This window comes from Nerophis lumbriciformis, linkage group LG01 (assembly GCF_033978685.3).
Source record: "Nerophis lumbriciformis linkage group LG01, RoL_Nlum_v2.1, whole genome shotgun sequence".
Taxonomy (NCBI): domain Eukaryota; kingdom Metazoa; phylum Chordata; class Actinopteri; order Syngnathiformes; family Syngnathidae; genus Nerophis; species Nerophis lumbriciformis.
Window position 1 is genome coordinate 72,895,001 of NC_084548.2, and position 21,508 is coordinate 72,916,508.

General features: G+C 38.9%; 1 protein-coding gene across 1 annotated transcript in view; it reads left to right on the forward strand.

The window, feature by feature from the left end:
• csrnp2 (cysteine-serine-rich nuclear protein 2) overlaps positions 1–21,508 on the forward strand; it is a 51,018-nt gene that overhangs the window by 1,033 nt on the left and 28,477 nt on the right. The gene's annotated exons all lie outside the window — the stretch shown is intronic.

The window sequence follows — 21,508 nt, forward strand, 5'->3', positions numbered from 1 at the left end:
TGGACCTAACATAATAGTGTGAGAGTCCAGTCCATAGTGGATTTAACATACCCGGTAATAGTGTGAGAGTCCAGCCCATAGTGGATCTAACATAATAGTGTGAGAGTCCAGTCCATAGTGGATCTAACATAATAGTGTGAGAGTCCAGTCCATAGTGGACCTAACATAATAGTGTGAGAGTCCAGTCCATAGTGGATCTAACATACCCGGTAATAGTGTGAGAGTCCAGTCCATAGTGGATCTAGTTAATAGTGGGAGAGTCCAGTCCATAGTGGATCTAACATAATAGTGGGAGTCCAGTCCATAGTGGATCTAACATAATAGTGTGAGTCCAGTCCATAGTGGATCTAGTTAATAGTGTGAGAGTCCAGTCCATAGTGGATCTAACATAATAGTGAGAGTCCAGTCCATAGTGGATCTAGTTAATAGTGTGAGAGTCCAGTCCATAGTGGATCTAACATAATGGGAGTCCAGTCCATAGTGGATCTAACATAATGGGAGTCCAGTCCATAGGGGATCTAACATAATAGTGTGAGAGTCCAGTCCATAGTGGATCTAACATAATAGTGAGAGTCCAGTCCATAGTGGATCTAACATAATAGTGTGAGAGTCCAGTCCATAGTGGATCTAACATAATAGTGTGAGAGTCCAGTCCATAGTGGATCTAACATAATAGTGTGAGTCCAGTCCATAGTGGATCTAGTTAATAGTGGGAGAGTCCAGTCCATAGTGGATCTAGTTAATAGTGGGAGAGTCCAGTCCATAGTGGATCTGACATAATAGTGTGAGAGTTCAGTCCATAGTGGATCTAGTTAATAATGTGAGAGTCCAGTCTATAGTGGATCTAACATAATAGTGTGAGAGTCCAGTCCATAGTGGATCTAACATAATAGTGAGAGTCCAGTCCATAGTGGATCTAACATAATAGTGAGAGTCCAGTCCATAGTGGATCTAGTTTAATAGTGTGAGAGTCCAGTCCATAGTGGATCTAACATAATAGTGAGACTCCAGTCCATAGTGGATCTTGTTAATAGTGTGAGAGTCAAGTCCATAGTGGATCTAACATAATTGTGTGAGAGTCCAGTCCATAGTGGATCTAACAAAATATTGTGAGAGTCCAGTCCATAGTGGATCTAACATAATAGTGTGAGAGTCCAGTCCATAGTGGATCTAACATAATAGTGTGAGAGTCCAGTCCATAGTGGATCTAACATAATAGTGTGAGAGGCCAGTCCATAGTGGATCTAACATAATAGTGTGAGAGTCCAGTCCATAGTGAAACTAGTTTAATAGTGTGAGAGTCCAGTCCATAGTGGATCTAACATAATAGTGAGAGTCCAGTCCATAGTGGATCTAACATAATAATGTGAGAGTCCAGTCCATAGTGGATCTAATATAATAGTGTGAGAGTCCAGTCCATAGTGGATCTAGTTAATAGTGTGAGAGTCCAGTCCATAGTGGATCTAACATAATAGTGTGAGAGTCCAGTCCATAGTGGATCTAACATAATAGTGTGAGAGTCCAGTCCATAGTGGATCTAACATAATAGTGAGAGTCCATTCCATAGTGGATCTAACATAATAGTGTGAGAGTCCAGTCCATAGTGGATCTAATATAATAGTGTGAGAGTCCAGTCCATAGTGGATCTAGTTAATAGTGTGAGAGTCCAGTCCATAGTGGATCTAACATAATAGTGTGAGAGTCCAGTCCATAGTGGATCTAACATAATAGTGAGAGTCCAGTCCATAGTGGATCTAACATAATAGCGTGAGAGTCCAGTCCATAGTGGATCTAACATAATAGTGTGAGAGTCCAGTCCATAGTGAAACTAGTTTAATAGTGTGAGAGTCCAGTCCATAGTGAAACTAGTTTAATAGTGAGAGTCCAGTCCATAGTGGATCTAACATAATAATGTGAGAGTCCAGTCCATAGTGGATCTAACATAATAGTGTGAGAGTCCAGTCCATAGTGGATCTAACATAATAGTGTGAGAGTCCAGTCCATAGTGGATCTAACATAATAGTGAGAGTCCAGTCCATAGTGGATCCAACATAATAGTGTGAGAGTCCAGTCCATAGTGGATCCAACATAATAGTGAGAGTCCAGTCCATAGTGGATCTAACATAATAGTGAGAGTCCAGTCCATAGTGGATCTAACATAATAGTGTGAGAGTCCAGTCCATAGTGAAACTAGTTTAATAGTGTGAGAGTCCAGTCCATAGTGGATCTAATATAATAGTGTGAGAGTCCAGTCCATAGTGGATCTAGTTAATAGTGTGAGAGTCCAGTCCATAGTGGATCTAACATAATAGTGTGAGAGTCCAGTCCATAGTGGATCTAACATAATAGTGAGAGTCCAGTCCATAGTGGATCTAACATAATAGTGTGAGAGTCCAGTCCATAGTGGATCTAACATAATAGCGTGAGAGTCCAGTCCATAGTGGATCTAACATAATAGTGTGAGAGTCCAGTCCATAGTGAAACTAGTTTAATAGTGTGAGAGTCCAGTCCATAGTGGATCTAACATAATAGTGAGAGTCCAGTCCATAGTGGATCTAACATAATAGTGTGAGAGTCCAGTCCATAGTGGATCTAACATAATAGTGTGAGAGTCCAGTCCATAGTGGATCTAACATAATAGTGAGAGTCCAGTCCATAGTGGATCTAACATAATAATGAGAGTCCAGTCCATAGTGGATCTAACATAATAGTGAGAGTCCAGTCCATAGTGGATCTAACATAATAGTGTGAGAGTCCAGTCCATAGTGGATCTAACATAATAGTGTGAGAGTCCAGTCCATAGTGGATCTAACATAATAGTGAGAGTCCAGTCCATAGTGGATCTAACATAATAGTGTGAGAGTCCAGTCCATAGTGGATCTAACATAATAGTGTGAGAGACCAGTCCATAGTGGATCTAACATAATGGTGTGAGAGTCCAGTCCATAGTGGATCTAACATAATAGTGTGAGAGTCCAGTCCATAGTGGATCTAACATAATAGTGTGAGAGTCCGGTCCATAGTGGATCTAACATAATAGTGGGAGTCCAGTCCATAGTGGATCTAACATAATAGTGTGAGAGGCCAGTCCATAGTGGATCTAACATAATAGTGTGAGAGTCCAGTCCATAGTGGATCTAACATAATAGTGTGAGAGTCCAGTCCATAGTGGATCTAACATAATAGTGAGAGTCCAGTCCATAGTGGATCTAGTTAATAGTGTGAGAGTCCAGTCCATAGTGGATCTAACATAATAGTGAGAGTCCAGTCCATAGTGGATCTAACATAATAGTGTGAGAGTCCAGTCCATAGTGGATCTAGTTAATAGTGTGAGAGTCCAGTCCATAGTGGATCTAACATAATAGTGTGAGAGTCCAGTCCATAGTGGATCTAACATAATAGTGTGAGAGTCCAGTCCATAGTGGATCTAGTTAATAGTGTGAGAGTCCAGTCCATAGTGGATCTAACATAATAGTGTGAGAGTCCAGTCCATAGTGGATCTAACATAATAGTGTGAGAGTCCAGTCCATAGTGGATCTAACATAATAGTGTGAGAGTCCAGTCCATAGTGGATCTAGTATAATAGTGTGAGAGTCCAGTCCATAGTGGATCTAACATAATAGTGTGAGAGTCCAGTCCATAGTGGATCTAGTTCATAGTGTGAGAGTCCAGTCCATAGTGGATCTAACATAATAGTGTGAGAGTCCAGTCCATAGTGGATCTAACATAATAGTGTGAGAGTCCAGTCCATAGTGGATCTGACATAATAGTGTGAGAGTCCAGTCCATAGTGGATCTAACATAATAGTGTGAGTCCAGTCCATAGTGGATCTAGTTAATAGTGTGAGAGTCCAGTCCATAGTGGATCTAACATAATCGTGAGAGTCCAGTCCATAGTGGATCTAGTTAATAGTGTGAGAGTCCAGTCCATAGTGGATCTAACATAATAGTGTGTGAGTCCAGTCCATAGTGGATCTAACATAATAGTGTGAGAGTCCAGTCCATAGTGGATCTAACATAATAGTGTGAGAGGCCAGTCCATAGTGGATCTAACATAATAGTGTGAGAGTCCAGTCCATAGTGAAACTAGTTTAATAGTGTGAGAGTCCAGTCCATAGTGGATCTAACATAATAGTGAGAGTCCAGTCCATAGTGGATCTAACATAATAGTGTGAGAGTCCAGTCCATAGTGGATCTAACATGATAGTGTGAGAGTCCAGTCCATAGTGGATCTAACATAATAGTGTGAGAGTCCAGTCCATAGTGGATCTAACATAATAGTGTGAGAGTCCAGTCCATAGTGGATCTAACATAATAGAGTGAGAGTCCAGTCTATAGTGGATCTAACATAATAGAGTGAGAGTCCAGTCCATAGTGGATCTAACATAATAGTGAGAGTCCAGTCCATAGTGGATCTAACATAATAGTGAGAGTCCAGTCCATAGTGGATCTAACATAATAGCGTGAGAGTCCAGTCCATAGTGGATCTAACATAATAGTGTGAGAGTCCAGTCCATAGTGAAACTAGTTTAATAGTGTGAGAGTCCAGTCCATAGTGGATCTAACATAATAGTGTGAGAGACCAGTCCATAGTGGATCTAACATAATGGTGTGAGAGTCCAGTCCATAGTGGATCTAACATAATAGTGTGAGAGTCCAGTCCATAGTGGATCTAACATAATAGTGTGAGAGTCCGGTCCATAGTGGATCTAACATAATAGTGGGAGTCCAGTCCATAGTGGATCTAACATAATAGTGTGAGTCCAGTCCATAGTGGATCTAGTTAATAGTGTGAGAGTCCAGTCCATAGTGGATCTAACATAATAGTGAGAGTCCAGTCCATAGTGGACCTAACATAATAGTGTGAGAGTCCAGTCCATAGTGGATCTAACATAATAGTGTGAGAGTCCAGTCCATAGTGGATCTAACATAATAGTGTGAGAGTCCAGTCCATAGTGGAACTAACATAATAGTGTGAGAGTCCAGTCCATAGTGGATCTAACATAATAGTGTGAGAGTCCAGTCCATAGTGGATCTAACATAATAGTGTGAGAGTCCAGTCCATAGTGGATCTGACATAATAGAGTGAGAGTCCAGTCCATAGTGGATCTAACATAATAGTGTGAGAGTCCAGTCCATAGTGGATCTAGTTAATAGTGTGAGAGTCCAGTCCATAGTGGATCTAACATAATAGTGTGAGAGTCCAGTCCATAGTGGATCTAACATAATAGTGTGAGAGTGCAGTCCATAGTGGATCTAACATAATAGTGTGAGAGTCCAGTCCATAGTGGATCTAACATAATAGTGAGAGTCCAGTCCATAGTGGATCTAACATAATAGTGTGAGAGTCCAGTCCATAGTGGATCTAGCATAATAGTGTGAGAGTCCAGTCCATAGTGGATCTAACATAATAGTGTGAGAGTCCAGTCCATAGTGGATCTAACATAATAGTGTGAGAGTCCGGTCCATAGTGGATCTAACATAATAGTGGGAGTCCAGTCCATAGTGGATCTAACATAATAGTGTGAGTCCAGTCCATAGTGGATCTAGTTAATAGTGTGAGAGTCCAGTCCATAGTGGATCTAACATAATAGTGAGAGTCCAGTCCATAGTGGACCTAACATAATAGTGTGAGAGTCCAGTCCATAGTGGATCTAACATACCCGGTAATAGTGTGAGAGTCCAGCCCATAGTGGATCTAACATAATAGTGTGAGAGTCCAGTCCATAGTGGATCTAACATAATAGTGTGAGAGTCCAGTCCATAGTGGACCTAACATAATAGTGTGAGAGTCCAGTCCATAGTGGATCTAACATAATATTGTGAGAGTCCAGTCCATAGTGGATCTAACATAATAGTGTGAGAGTCCAGTCCATAGTGGATCTAGTTAATAGTGTGAGAGTCCAGTCCATAGTGGATCTAACATAATAGTGTGAGAGTCCAGTCCATAGTGGATCTAACATAATAGTGTGAGAGTCCAGTCCATAGTGGATCTAACATAATAGTGAGAGTCCAGTCCATAGTTGATCTAACATAATAGTGAGAGTCCAGTCCATAGTGGATCTAACATAATAGTGTGAGAGTCCAGTCCATAGTGGATCTAACATAATAATGGGAGTCCAGTCCATAGTGGATCTAACATAATAATGGGAGTCCAGTCCATAGGTGATCTAACATAATAGTGAGAGTCCAGTCCATAGTGGATCTAACATAATAGTGTGAGAGTCCAGTCCATAGTGGATCTAACATAATAGTGTGAGAGTCCAGTCCATAGTGGATCTAACATAATAGTGTGAGAGTCCAGTCCATAGTGGATCTAACATAATAATGGGAGTCCAGTCCATAGTGGATCTAACATAATAATGGGAGTCCAGTCCATAGGTGATCTAACATAATAGTGAGAGTCCAGTCCATAATGGATCTAACATAATAGTGTGAGAGTCCAGTCCATAGTGGAACTAGTTTAATAGTGTGAGAATCCAGTCCATAGTGGATCTAACATAATAGTGTGAGAGTCCGGTCCATAGTGGATCTAACATAATAGTGTGAGAGTCCAGTCCATAGAGGATCTAACATAATAGTGTGAGAGTCCAGTCCATAGTGGATCTAACATAATAGTGTGACTCCAGTCCATAGTGGATCTAACATAATAGTGTGAGAGTCCAGTCCATAGTGGATCTAACATAATAGTGTGAGAGTCCAGTCCATAGTGGATCTAACATAATAGTGTGACTCCAGTCCATAGTGGATCTAACATAATAGTGTGAGAGTCCAGTCCATAGTGGATCTAACATAATAGTGTGAGAGTCCAGTCCATAGTGGATCTAACATAATAGTGTGAGAGTCCAGTCCATAGTGGATCTAACATAATAGTGAGAGTCCAGTCCATAGTTGATCTAACATAATAGTGAGAGTCCAGTCCATAGTGGATCTAACATAATAGTGTGAGAGTCCAGTCCATAGTGGATCTAACATAATAATGGGAGTCCAGTCCATAGTGGATCTAACATAATAATGGGAGTCCAGTCCATAGGTGATCTAACATAATAGTGAGAGTCCAGTCCATAGTGGATCTAACATAATAGTGTGAGAGTCCAGTCCATAGTTGATCTAACATAATAGTGAGAGTCCAGTCCATAGTGGATCTAACATAATAGTGTGAGAGTCCAGTCCATAGTGGATCTAACATAATAATGGGAGTCCAGTCCATAGTGGATCTAACATAATAATGGGAGTCCAGTCCATAGGTGATCTAACATAATAGTGAGAGTCCAGTCCATAATGGATCTAACATAATAGTGTGAGAGTCCAGTCCATAGTGGAACTAGTTTAATAGTGTGAGAATCCAGTCCATAGTGGATCTAACATAATAGTGTGAGAGTCCGGTCCATAGTGGATCTAACATAATAGTGTGAGAGTCCAGTCCATAGAGGATCTAACATAATAGTGTGAGAGTCCAGTCCATAGTGGATCTAACATAATAGTGTGACTCCAGTCCATAGTGGATCTAACATAATAGTGTGAGAGTCCAGTCCATAGTGGATCTAACATAATAGTGTGAGAGTCCAGTCCATAGTGGATCTAACATAATAGTGTGACTCCAGTCCATAGTGGATCTAACATAATAGTGTGAGAGTCCAGTCCATAGTGGATCTAACATAATAGTGTGAGAGTCCAGTCCATAGTGGATCTAACATAATAGTGTGAGAGTCCAGTCCATAGTGGATCTAACATAATAATGGGAGTCCAGTCCATAGTGGATCTAACATAATAGTGTGAGAATCCAGTCCATAGTGGATCTAACATAATAATGGGAGTCCAGTCCATAGGTGATCTAACATAATAGTGAGAGTCCAGTCCATAGTGGATCTAACATAATAGTGAGAGTCCAGTCCATAATGGATCTAACATAATAGTGTGAGAGTCCAGTCCATAGTGAAACTAGTTTAATAGTGTGAGAATCCAGTCCATAGTGGATCTAACATAATAGTGTGAGAGTCCAGTCCATAGTGGATCTAACATAATAGTGTGAGAGTCCAGTCCATAGTGGATCCAACATAATAGTGAGAGTCCAGTCCACAGTGGATCTAACATAATAGTGAGAGTCTAGTCCATAGTGGATCTAACATAATAGTGTGAGAGTCCAGTCCATAGTGGATCTAACATAATAGTGTGAGAGTCCAGTCCATAGTGGATCTAACATAATAGTGTGACTCCAGTCCATAGTGGATCTAACATAATAGTGTGAGAGTCCAGTCCATAGTGGATCTAACATAATAGTGTGAGAGTCCAGTCCATAGTGGATCTAACATAATAGTGTGAGAGTCCAGTCCATAGTGGATCTAACATAATAATGGGAGTCCAGTCCATAGTGGATCTAACATAATAGTGTGAGAATCCAGTCCATAGTGGATCTAACATAATAATGGGAGTCCAGTCCATAGGTGATCTAACATAATAGTGAGAGTCCAGTCCATAGTGGATCTAACATAATAGTGAGAGTCCAGTCCATAATGGATCTAACATAATAGTGTGAGAGTCCAGTCCATAGTGAAACTAGTTTAATAGTGTGAGAATCCAGTCCATAGTGGATCTAACATAATAGTGTGAGAGTCCAGTCCATAGTGGATCTAACATAATAGTGTGAGAGTCCAGTCCATAGTGGATCCAACATAATAGTGAGAGTCCAGTCCACAGTGGATCTAACATAATAGTGAGAGTCTAGTCCATAGTGGATCTAACATAATAGTGTGAGAGTCCAGTCCATAGTGGATCTAACATAATAGTGTGAGAGTCCAGTCCATAGTGGATCTAACATAATAGTGTGAGAGTCCAGTCCATAGTGGATCTGACATAATAGAGTGAGAGTCCAGTCCATAGTGGATCTAACATAATAGTGAGAGTCCATTCCATAGTGGATCTAACATAATAGTGTGAGAGTCCAGTCCATAGTGGATCTAACATAATAGTGTGAGAGTCCAGTCCATAGTGGATCTAACATAATAGTGTGAGAGTCCAGTCCATAGTGGATCTAACATAATAGTGAGAGTCCAGTCCATAGTGGATCTAACATAATAGTGAGAGTCCAGTCCATAGTGGATCTAGTTAATAGTGTGAGAGTCCAGTCCATAGTGGATCTAACATAATAGTGTGAGAGTCCAGTCCATAGTGGATCTAACATAATAGTGTGAGAGTCCAGTCCATAGTGGATCTAACATTATAGTGTGAGAGTCCAGTCCATAGTGGATCTAACATAATAGTGTGAGAGTCCAGTCCATAGTGGATCTAACATAATAGTGAGAGTCCAGTCCATAGTGGATCTAGTTAATAGTGGGAGAGTCCAGTCCATAGTGGATCTAACATAATAGTGGGAGAGTCCAGTCCATAGTGGATCTAACATAATAGTGTGAGAGTCCAGTCCATAGTGGATCTAACATAATAGTGTGAGAGTCCAGTCCATAGTGGATCTAACATAATAGTGTGAGAGTCCAGTCCATAGTGGATCTAACATAATAGTGTGAGAGTCCAGTCCATAGTGGATCTAACATAATAGTGAGAGTCCAGTCCATAGTGGATCTAACATAATATTGTGAGAGTCCAGTCCATAGTGGATCTAACATAATAGTGTGAGAGTCCAGTCCATAGTGAAACTAGTTTAATAGTGTGAGAGTCCAGTCCATAGTGGATCTAGTTAATAGTGTGAGAGTCCAGTCCCTAGTGGATCTAACATAATAGTGTGAGAGTCCAGTCCATAGTGGATCTAACATAATAGTGTGAGAGTCCAGTCCATAGTGGATCTAACATAATAGTGTGAGAGTCCAGTCCATAGTGGATCCAACATAATAGTGAGAGTCCAGTCCATAGTGGATCTAACATAATAGTGAGAGTCCAGTCCATAGTGGATCTAGTTTAATAGTGTGAGAGTCCAGTCCATAGTGGATCTAACATAATAGTGAGACTCCAGTCCATAGTGGATCTTGTTAATAGTGTGAGAGTCAAGTCCATAGTGGATCTAACATAATTGTGTGAGAGTCCAGTCCATAGTGGATCTAACAAAATATTGTGAGAGTCCAGTCCATAGTGGATCTAACATAATAGTGTGAGAGTCCAGTCCATAGTGGATCTAACATAATAGTGTGAGAGTCCAGTCCATAGTGGATCTAACATAATAGTGGGAGTCCAGTCCATAGTGGATCTAACATAATAGTGTGAGTCCAGTCCATAGTGGATCTAGTTAATAGTGTGAGAGTCCAGTCCATAGTGGATCTAACATAATAGTGAGAGTCCAGTCCACAGTGGATCTAACATAATAGTGAGAGTCTAGTCCATAGTGGATCTAACATAATAGTGTGAGAGTCCAGTCCATAGTGGATCTAACATAATAGTGTGAGAGTCCAGTCCATAGTGGATCTAACATAATAGTGTGAGAGTCCAGTCCATAGTGGATCTAACATAATAGTGTGAGAGTCCAGTCCATAGTGGATCTAGTTAATAGTGGGAGAGTCCAGTCCATAGTGGATCTAGTTAATAGTGGGAGAGTCCAGTCCATAGTGGATCTGACATAATAGTGTGAGAGTCCAGTCCATAGTGGATCTAGTTAATAGTGGGAGAGTCCAGTCCATAGTGGATCTAGTTAATAGTGGATCTGACATAATAGTGTGAGAGTTCAGTCCATAGTGGATCTAGTTAATAATGTGAGAGTCCAGTCTATAGTGGATCTAACATAATAGTGTGAGAGTCCAGTCCATAGTGGATCTAACATAATAGTGTGAGAGTCCAGTCCATAGTGGATCTAGTTAATAGTGGGAGAGTCCAGTCCATAGTGGATCTGACATAATAGTGTGAGAGTTCAGTCCATAGTGGATCTAGTTAATAATGTGAGAGTCCAGTCTATAGTGGATCTAACATAATAGTGTGAGAGTCCAGTCCATAGTGGATCTAACATAATAGTGAGAGTCCAGTCCATAGTGGATCTAACATGATAGTGAGAGTCCAGTCCATAGTGGATCTAGTTTAATAGTGTGAGAGTCCAGTCCATAGTGGATCTAACATAATAGTGAGACTCCAGTCCACAGTGGATCTTGTTAATAGTGTGAGAGTCAAGTCCATAGTGGATCTAACATAATTGTGTGAGAGTCCAGTCCATAGTGGATCTAACAAAATATTGTGAGAGTCCAGTCCATAGTGGATCTAACATAATAGTGTGAGAGTCCAGTCCATAGTGGATCTAACATAAAAGTGTGAGAGTCCAGTCCATAGTGGATCTAACATAATAGTGGGAGTCCAGTCCATAGTGGATCTAACATAATAGTGTGAGTCCAGTCCATAGTGGATCTAGTTAATAGTGTGAGAGTCCAGTCCATAGTGGATCTAACATAATAGTGAGAGTCCAGTCCATAGTGGATCTAACATAATAGTGATAGTCCAGTCCATAGTGGATCTAGTTGATAGTGTGAGAGTCCAGTCCATAGTGGATCTAGTTTAATAGTGTGAGAGTACAGTCCATAGTGGATCTAGTTAATAGTGTGAGAGTCCAGTCCATAGTGGATCTAACATAATAGTGTGAGAGTCCAGTCCATAGTGGATCTAACATAATAGTGTGAGAGTCCAGTCCATAGTGGATCTAACATAATAGTGTGAGAGACCAGTCCATAGTGGATCTAACATAATGGTGTGAGAGTCCAGTCCATAGTGGATCTAACATAATAGTGTGAGAGTCCAGTCCATAGTGGATCTAACATAATAGAGTGAGAGTCCGGTCCATAGTGGATCTAACATAATAGTGAGAGTCCAGTCCATAGTGGATCTAACATAATAGTGAGAGTCCAGTCCATAGTGGATCTAACATTATAGTGTGACAGTCCAGTCCATAGTTGATCTAGTTAATAGAGTGAGAGTCCAGTCCATAGTGGATCTAACATAATAGTGAGAGTCCAGTCCATAGCGGATCTAACAATAGTGTGAGTCCAGTCCATAGTGGATCTAGTTAATAGTGTGACAGTCCAGTCCATAGTGGATCCAACATAATAGTGAGAGTCCAGTCCATAGTGGACCTGACATAATAGTGAGAGTCCAGTCCATAGTGGATCTAACATAATAGTGTGAGAGTCCAGTCCATAGTGGATCTAGTTAATAGTGTGAGAGTCCAGTCCATAGTGGATCTAACATAATAGTGTGAGAGTCCAGTCCATAGTGGATCTAACATAATAGTGTGAGAGTCCAGTCCATAGTGGATCTGACATAATAGTGAGAGTCCAGTCCATAGTGGATCCAACATAATAGTGTGAGAGTCCAGTCCATAGTGGATCTAGTTAATAGTGAGAGTCCAGTCCATTGTGGATCTAACATAATAGTGTGAGAGTCCAGTCCATAGTGGATCTAACATAATAGTGAGAGTCCAGTCCATAATGGATCTAACATAATAGTGTGAGAGTCCAGTCCATAGTGAAACTAGTTTAATAGTGTGAGAATCCAGTCCATAGTGGATCTAACATAATAGTGAGAGTCCAGTCCATAGTGGATCCAACATATTAGTGAGAGTCCAGTCCATAGTGGATCTGACATAATAGTGTGAGAGTCCAGTCCACAATGGATCTAGTTAATAGTGTGAGAGTCCAGTCCATAGTGGATCTAACATAATAGTGTGAGAGTCCAGTCCATAGTGGATCTAACATAATAGTGAGAGTGCAGTCCATAGTGGATCTGACATAATAGTGTGAGAGTCCAGTCCATAGTGGATCTAACATAATAGTGTGAGAGTCCAGTCCATAGTGGATCTAACATAATAGTGAGAGTCCAGTCCATAGTGGATCTAACATAATAGTGAGAGTCCAGTCCATAGTGGATCTAACATAATAGTGTGAGAGTCCAGTCCATAGTGGATCTAAAATAATAGTGTGAGTCCAGTCCATAGTGGATCTAGTTAATAGTGTGAGAGTCCAGTCCATAGTGGATCTAACATAATAGTGCGAGTCCAGTCCATAGTGGATCTAACATAATAGTGAGAGTCCAGTCCATAGTGGATCTAACGTAATAGTGTGAGAGTCCAGTCCATAGTGGATCTAGTATAATAGTGTGAGAGTCCAGTCCATAGTGGGGCCAGCCGGAGATCGTCTTGGGTGGAGACAAGTCAGCAGCGAAAGCCGAAAAATCCATTTGTGGCGGGCCGCCACAAATAAATGAATGTGTGGGAAACACTGTGTAGAACATAATATGAGTTCATTAATACACTTCAGTATCTAATGCTTAAACCAAATATAAACAAAAGGTGAGTGCCGCTAAGAAAAGGCATTGAAGCTTAGTGAAGGCTATGCCAAATGAAACTAAAACTGAACTGGCTGCAAAGTAAACCAAATACAAAATGCTGGACGACAGCAAAGACTTACAGCGTGCGGAGCAGACGGCGTCCACAAAGTACATCCGTACATGACATGACAATCAACAATGTCCCCACAAAGAATGATGGCGTCCGCACAACTTAGATCGTCCCGATTGCGGAAACAAAGCAGGTGCGGAGAAAAACGCTTAAGGAAGACATGAAACTGCAACAAAACAGCAAAATAGGAGCGCAAGACAAGAACTAAGACACTACACAGGAAAACACCAAAAAACTCAAAATAAGTTATATATATTTTAGAGTAACATTTTGTAAATGTAAAGATTTTACTGTAAAATGGAAAGTCTACTTAAAACAATTTATACAATTAATAATGAAATCCAGAGGCAAATTCATCCATTATTCACTGTTACAAGCGGCCCCTATAACTGCCATGTGGCCCTCAATGAAAACCACTTTGACATCCCTGCACAAATGCATGAGTGTGCAAGGGTTATGTGCAGTGCTTAGACTTTTTTGTGTTTCCATTCGCTAAAAAATGCTTCAATACAAGGTAGATTCTAAAGATTTTTGATAAAACAATGACAGCTTAATTTACGAGGGCTGCAGCCTTTCTTGAACTGCGGCTTGGGGCCCGAAATGGTTCCTGGCGCCGAGTAAAATGTAGTCTTAGTGTATCTTATTTGTCATTGGACAAATTCATGTCTGCGTTAAGAGTTCATATGCCCTCGTTTAAATGACACGGCACACCTCAAAAGTCACATTGTCCCATAAATAAGAGTCTGTTCCAGGGTCAAACTGCTATTGTCGGTGTTTCTTAACCATAGAGCACGATAAAGCCGCGAGCGCCCCCTAGGGCATACTTGCCAACCCTCCCGGATTTTCCGGGAGACTCCCGAAATTCAGTGCCTCTCCCGAAAACCTCCCGGGACAAATTTTCTCCCGAAAATCTCCCGAAATTCAGGCGGACCTGAGTCTGCTAACCCACAATGTAAACAGCATACCTGCCCAATCACGTTATAACTGTAGAATGATGGAGGGCGAGTTCTTGGTTTCTTATGTGGGTTTATTGTTAGGCAGTTTCATTAACGTCCTCCCAGCGTGGCAACAACACACAACAACAGTAGTCAACTTTATGTATACCGTAAAGCAGTTCGTCTGCCGTAAACAGCAATGTTGTGACACTCTTAAACAGGACAATACTGCCATCTAGTGCATTTGATGAAAGCACTTTTGTGCGTGCCACACAGCAATGCATCTTCAGAGAGGGTGTACAGCATGGTTCGAAAAATAGTGACAGAGAATACAACAAGGATGGACAATTCAACCCTTAACTCAACAATGAGTAGATGAGTGTTATGTGTGTGTATATGTGTAAATAAATGAACACTGAAATTCAGGTATTTATTTTATATATATATATATATATATATATATATATATATATATATATATATATATATATATATATATATATATATATATATATATCCATCCATTTTCTACCGCTTATTCCCTTTGGGGTCGCGGGGGGCGCTGGAGCCTATCTCAGCTACAATCGGGCGGAAGGCGGGGTACACCCTGGACAAGTCGCCACCTCATCGCAGTATATATATATATATATATATATATATATATATATATATATATATATATATATATATATATAGCTAGAATTCACCAAGTCAAGTATTTCATATATATATATATATATATATATATATATATATATATATAAGAAATACTTGATGTTCAGTGAATTATAGCTATATATATATATTTATTTTTATTTTTATTATATATATATATATATATATATATATATTTTTTTTTTAATATTATATATATATATATATATATTTTATTATATATATTATATATATATATATATATATATATGTATATATATAATTAAAAAAAAATTATATATATATATAATAATTTAAAAAAAATATATATATATAGCTATAATTCACTGAACATCAAGTATTTCTTATATACTGTATATATATATATATATATATATATATATATATATATATATATATATATATATATATATATATATATATGAAATACTTGACTTGGTGAATTCTAGCTGTAAATATACTCCTCCCCTTTTAGCCACGCCCCCTCCCACCCCGACCACGCCCACCCCACCCCCCTCCCCCACCTCCCGAAATCGGAGGTCTCAAGGTTGGCAAGTATGCCCTAGGGCAGGGGTCGGCAACCCAAACTGTTGAAAGAGCCAAATTGGACCAAAAATACAAAACAAATCTGTCTGGAGCCGCAAAAAATGAAAAGCCATATTACATACAGATAGTGTGTCATGAGATATAAATTGAATTAATATGACTTAAAGGAAACTAAATGAGCTCAAATATAGCTACAAATGAGGCATAATGATGCAATATGTACATATAGCTAGCCTAAATAGCATGTTAGCATCGATTAGCTTGCAGTGACCAAATATGTCTGATTAGCACTCCACACAAGTCAATAACATCAACAAAACTCACCTTTCATGCACAACGTTAAAAGTTTGGTGGACAAAATGAGACAGAAAAAGAAGTGGCATAAAACACGTCCTAGAAAGTCGGAGAAAGTTATACATGTAAACAAACTGCGGTGAGTTCAAGGACCGCCAAAATTAGTAGGACAAAACGGCGCTCGCCAAATACTGGAATCAGTGAAGCATGTTTAATATAAACAGTGTGCTTTATAACAATTAGTGTCATGTTTGTCCTCCTACAGAAACCATATTAAAAAAAAATAATAAAAAAAATGTCCCCTCAACTTTTCATACATTTTTGAAAAAGCTCCATAGAGCCACTAGGGCGGCGCTAAGGGTTGCCGACGCCTGCCCTAGGGTGTTTCTCAGCTAAGGTCTGTATGGGCCACAGTTGTAATACACTCTTCCACCACTTGTGGCAGTAATGACAATATCAAACAGAAGAAGTCCGCAGCTAAAGTCAAAGAGAAGTTTTCTTAAGCGCAAAAAATATGACCAAAGTTAAATTAACCATTTATTTAAGAAACATATATATTATTTATTATTAATTTAGTTAGAATGTATTTAGTTTATCACTGAATAATTGTATGTGAATTTATTTTTCGTCAGTTTATTTTGTAATCAGCCTGACCTAAGCCTTGTGTGATGAACACATGGTTTCATATCATTTAACAAGGTTTGTCCTGTTAAACTCAATATGATTCAAATATAAAGTACAGTTATCAATTCAGTGTTAATATTTGAGTGGGCTCCTTATGTTGTGGAAAAGTCGGGCCCTGAGGTCAAAAAGGTTAAGGACCCCTGACCTAAATTGAGATACTGCCATCTTGTGGCCCTCAGGGGGTTGACTACAGCACTCTTTGATCACATGGCTTGTGATTTATTAAAGAGCTGAGTCAGCATTTATGCAGCTAATGTCCATCCGCATGAGGCAGTATTTTAGCTTCTTCTAAATCACTAATCCTCGCCTCCATGGCGACAAATAAAGTGAGTTTCTTACAAGTATCATTATCACTGGAGGACGAGGAGTAGCTAAACATGCTTCACTACACACCGTATCGCACCGGCGTCACAATGTAAACAAACGCCATGGGTGGATCTACACCTGACATCCACTGTAGTGATACCAAGTACAATAGCGTATCTAGTTGATACTACTATGATTACATCAATATTTTTTTTAGCATCACAAAATCTTTTTTTCGTTCTTTTTTATATTTATATTATGTTTATAAAGTCAGTAAATACGTCCCTGGACACATGAGGACTTTGAATATGACCACTGTATGATCCTGTAACTACTTGGTATCGGATCGATACCTAAATGTGTGGTATCATCCAAAACTAATGTAAAGTATCAAAGAAGAGAAGAATAAGTGATTATTACATTTTAACAGAAGTGTAGATAGAACATGTTGAAACAGAAAATAAGCAGATATTAACAGTAAATGAACAAGTAGATTAATAATACATTTTTACAGTTTGTCCCTCATAATGTGTACAAAATAATAGTAATTAGGAGTCTTTGTTTGTTTACTTACTACTAAAAGACAAGTTGTCTAGTATGTTCACTATTTTATTTAAGGACTAAATTACAATAATAAACATATGTTTCACGTACACTAAGATGTTTTGTTACAATAAAGACAATAATGTCATTTTTTGTGGTCCCCTTTATTTAGAAAAATATCGAAAGTATTGAAATACATTTTGGTACCCGTACTGGTCGCAAACTATTGGTATCGGGACAACCCTAGACACAATCCGAACAACCTTCCCTAATCATGGTGCAAAAAAAATGCAAAAAGCTAAATTGTGGATACGTGTGAACTTTGTATATTTTATGAAACATTTTTACAGTTTGTCCCTCCATAATGTTTACAAAATAATAGGTGTATAAATGACACAATATGTTACTGCATACGTCAGCAGACTAATTAGAAGTCTTTGTTTGTTTACTTACTACTAAAAGACAAGTTTTCTAGTGTGTTCACTATTTTATTTAAGGACTAAATTACAATAATAAACATATGTTTCACGTACACTAAGATGTTTTGTTACAATAAAGACAATAATGTCATTTTTTGTGGTCCCCTTTATTTAGAAAAATATCGAAAGTATTGAAATATATTTTGGTACCCGTACTGTTGGCAAACTATTGGTTTCGGGACAACCTTAGACACAATCCAAACAACCTTCCCTAGTCATGGTGCAAAAAAAAATGCAAAAAGCTAAATTGTGGATACGTGTGAACTTTGTATATTTTATGAAACATTTTTACAGTTTGTCCCTCCATAATGTGTACAAAATAATAGGTGTATAAATGACACAATATGTTACTGCATAGACTAATTAGGAGTCTTTGTTTGTTTACTTACTACTAAAAGACAAGTTGTCTAGTATGTTCACTATTTTATTTAAGGACTAAATTACAATAATAAACATATGTTTCACATACACTTAGATGTTTTGTTACAATAAAGACAATAATGTCATTTTTTGTGGTCCCCTTTATTTAGAAAAATATCGAGAGTATTGAAATACATTTTGGTACCCGTACTGTTGGCAAACTATTGGTATCGGGACAACCCTAGACACAATCCAAACAACCTTCCCTAGTCATGGTGCAAAAAAAAAATGCAAAAAGCTAAATTGTGGATACGTGTGAACTTTGTATATTTTATGAAACATTTTTACAGTTTGTCCCTCCATATTGTGTACAAAATAATAGGTGTATAAATGACACAATATGTTACTGCATAGACTAATTAGGAGTCTTTGTTTGTTTACTTACTACTAAAAGACAAGTTGTCTAGTATGTTCACTATTTTATTTAAGGACTAAATTACAATAATAAACATATGTTTCACGTACACTAAGATGTTTTGTTACAATAAAGACAATAATGTCATTTTTTGTGGTCCCCTTTATTTAGAAAAATATCGAAAGTATTGAAATATATTTTGGTACCCGTACTGTTGGCAAACTATTGGTTTCGGGACAACCTTAGACACAATCCAAACAACCTTCCCTAGTCATGGTGCAAAAAAAAAAAAGCAAAAAGCTAAATTGTGGATACGTGTGAACTTTGTATATTTTATGAAACATTTTTACAGTTTGTCCCTCCATAATGTGAACAAAATAATAGGTGTATAAATGACACAATATGTTACTGCATAGACTAATTAGGAGTCTTTGTTTGTTTACTTACTACTAAAAGACAAGTTGTCTAGTATGTTCACTATTTTATTTAAGGACTAAATTACAATAATAAACATATGTTTAATAATGTACCGGAAGACGTTTTGTTAAAATATAGCCACTAATGCCATTTTTTGTGGTCCCCTTTATTTAGAAAAATATCGAAAAGTTTCAAGATACATTGTGGTACCGGTACCAAAATATTGGTGTTGGGAGAACCTTACTCCAAAGTGTTCATACTGTAAGTAGCGTACTTTTTACACATGGCTGTTTAATTGTAGCGTGCGTCTTAGTTGTAGTTTTCATTACCAAATTTATAGGAGTAAAATATGCCATGTAAAATTGCTAATGTTAATCAGTAGCATGTAAATTGGCATCAGGCTAGTATATTATGAAAAGTGGAGCCTTCCTTTTGAGTGTTTTCTAAAAATGACAACATTAGAGTTAGTCTGCTACAAATATGCCGTTGAGTTGTTAAAGGTATCAAAATATGGTGGTGTCTGTTTAATTTTACGTGAATTGCCACCCGGTAGTACCGACGGAGTTTGGTCGGTACTTATAAAGGTACCGGATTCGGTACCCGCTCCTACTGGGGGATATATCGACTTTTATCGATTAATTGTAGTTTTTGGTTGCAAACAATTTAAAAAATCACAGTTTTTTTTTTCTACACTTACCGTATTTTCCGCACCATAAGGCGCCCTGGGTTATAAGCCGCGCCTTCAATGAACGGCATATTTCAAAACTTTGTCCACCTATAAGCCGCCCCGTGTTGTAAGCCGCATCTAACTGCGCTAAAGGGAATGTCAAAAAAACAGTCAGATAGGTCAGTCAAACTTTAATAATATATTAAAAACCAGCGTGATGTGGGCGCGCATGGAGTCGTATATCAACATGGACGGAGCTGCGTGAAAAAAGCCACCCGGCCTCTTCGCGTAAACTTACCTTAACCACTTGCTCATCTTTTCTTCATCCATCCATCCCTTCGAGTTAGCTTTTATGATGACGCCGGCTGGAAAGGTCTCTTTTGGCAAGGTCTTCCTTTTGAATATCACCATGGGTGGAAGTTTCTGGCCATTAGCATGGCAAGCTAGATCCACAGTGAAGGATGACTTCTCATTCCCTGTGGTGCGAATATTCACCGTACGTGCTCCCGTTGTATCCACAGTGCGGTTCACAGGAATATCAAAAGTCAGTGGAACCTCGTCTATGTTGATAATGTTCTCTGGCCGGATCTTTTTTTCAGCGATCTTGTTTTTACAATATGCACGGAAAGTAGCCAGCTTTTCTTGAAAGTCTTTAGGCAGTTGCTGTGAAATAGTAGTCCGTGTGCGGATGGAGAGATTGCGTCTTTTCATGAACCGGATCCCTGTCGCTTAGTAGGAGCCATTTTGTGGTCTTTACAGATGTAAACACACAAAGGAAATGAAACGTAATATCCGCACGCTTTTTCTTCTTCTACGCGGGCGGGTGGTTGCTTACAGTAGAAGAAGAAGCGCTTCCTGTTCTATGGGGGCGGGTGCTTACCTTGGCGGTTGCTTGCGTAGAAGAAGAAGCACTTCCTCTTCTACGGGGAAAAAAGATGGCGGCTGTTTACCGTAGTTGCGAGACCGAAACTTTATGAAAATGAATCTTAATATTAATCCATATATAAAGCGCACCGGGTTATAAGGCGCACTGTCAGCTTTTGAGACTTTTAGGTGCGCCTTATAGTGCGGAAAATACGGTACTCTGTGGTACTTTTTGACCCCAGGAGTTTCCGTGGCTTTCCCCGGAGCCCCTGGTTTCCTTAGCAGAGATGCACACATAGCAACACCACGGCTACTGCTAGAGCCAGCCAGAAGTCTGTTCCCAAAACAGGAATAGTGTCGTATAGTCAGACATTTGTTTTTGTGGCAAGTGAACAAAGAACAAGTGACTGCAGTTAGCTTAAAGGGGTCATATTGGGATTTTTTTAACCTTCGTCTTGTGTTAGGGTCAGTACCGACCCGTTTTAGTTTTTAAATGCATAAAAGAACCACATAAATTTATTTTTTTGCATCAAGGCTTTTTGACTTTGTCAGGAACCTCTATTTCAACAAAATAAAACAGTTTTGTTTTTTTTCCACTAAATTATAAAATGTTCTGGTTGAAATTATGACCTTGGTGTTGTTAGGGTCGGTTTCGACCCAGTTATAAAAATAAGATTATAAAGCAATAATTAGAGCCAAAACTGAACACATTGACAGCCAGCTCCTCTCCCAATCATGTGAGCTTTAGGGGATTCTCATTTTACCTTGTTATCCAGTACAAAAACAAGCAAAGACGGGCATGTGAGGTCAATTCAGTATAGAGTTGGTGATTTGCAGCATGCAAAAATGAAAAACAAAATTACAGTGAGAGAAATTCTGGATGATATTTTTGGTGAAAATGAGGGAGAGGACATAGAGCAGCATAGCGATATGGATGAACAGGTTTCTG